Genomic DNA, 1,106 nt, shown 5'->3' with positions numbered 1-1,106 from the left:
AAAAAGGAGCCGCCCGCCACGGCTGCCCCCCAGCCCCGGGGTCCCCGCTGCGCCCCAACACGGTCCCCATCGGGCATGGCTGATAAACGCTAATCTAATATGCATGCTTAATCCACTGCAACTGTTGTGAGATTAATTGAACCCTGCAAGAGCACATTGTCCGGGCTAAATAAAACCGGGGCCTCATCCCGAGCAAGATGCTATCGGGGCTTGTGCCGCAGCCGACGCCGTGCACGGAGGACCGGGAGATGGGAGAGCCAGCGGCAAGGGCCAAACTCCCGGGCGGTCAACACCGTGGTCCCACAACATCCTCCCGGACGGCTCCGGCACCATGGGAACATCCCCACGCCTGGGGTTTGAGCCTCCCGGGCTGCACCGTGATCTGCAAACGCCTGGATGTGCATGCTCCCGTTTCTCTTTCCTTGTCCCCTTCTTCCACTCCAGCCTCAGGAGAAACCCCAAGACCAAGCAGCATCCCTCTGCGTAAAACTACAGTTTCTTTACAGGGCCTGCCAAAATAAATGGTATGTTTTGAAAAACACCTTTTATTTTCCTTTTCATGGACGTGCCCATCTCTGGGCAAGGCTTCTCCAGCCTTCCCGTCAACCAGCGGAGCAGGATCCAGCCCCGGCAGCAGAGGACGAGCCGCGAGCGTGCGCAGAGTGTGACCCAGACTGGGTGGCTGCATCTGTGCAGCCGCAGCGCCTTGATCCACTGGGTGCCCACACAATCCCTCCTGGGCTCAGCATCCCCCGGGCATTGCCCTCCGCCCAGCTCAGCAAAGCATGACCCGCATTGCCTCTGCCTGCTGGCTCCTGCCCGCAGCAGGCAGGGCCAGCACCTCCCCGTGATGCAGGGCTCTGCGTGGGCACCGATGCCATCCCCTCACCCTTCTTGCCCCCTCTGAGCCTGGGGTTCGCACCGCGGGGTGCTGGCTGGCTTCGCACACCGAGCACGGCGCAGTGAGGCATTGCAACGCACTCTCCGCATCTGCAACGCTGCAACCGCCCACGTGCTCAGCCCGAGGTCCCGGCTCTCCACGCAACAGCCGCTGGGCATGGGGACAAGCCGCAGCGGCCTGGGGACAGGGTGGCAGCCTGGCTGGG

The sequence above is a fragment of the Pygoscelis adeliae genome, unplaced genomic scaffold (genome assembly GCF_000699105.1).
Source record: "Pygoscelis adeliae isolate BGI_AS28 unplaced genomic scaffold, ASM69910v1 Scaffold727, whole genome shotgun sequence".
Lineage (NCBI taxonomy): Eukaryota > Metazoa > Chordata > Aves > Sphenisciformes > Spheniscidae > Pygoscelis > Pygoscelis adeliae.
The sequence above is the reverse complement of the archived record's forward strand: the minus strand, read 5'-3'. Positions refer to the sequence as shown.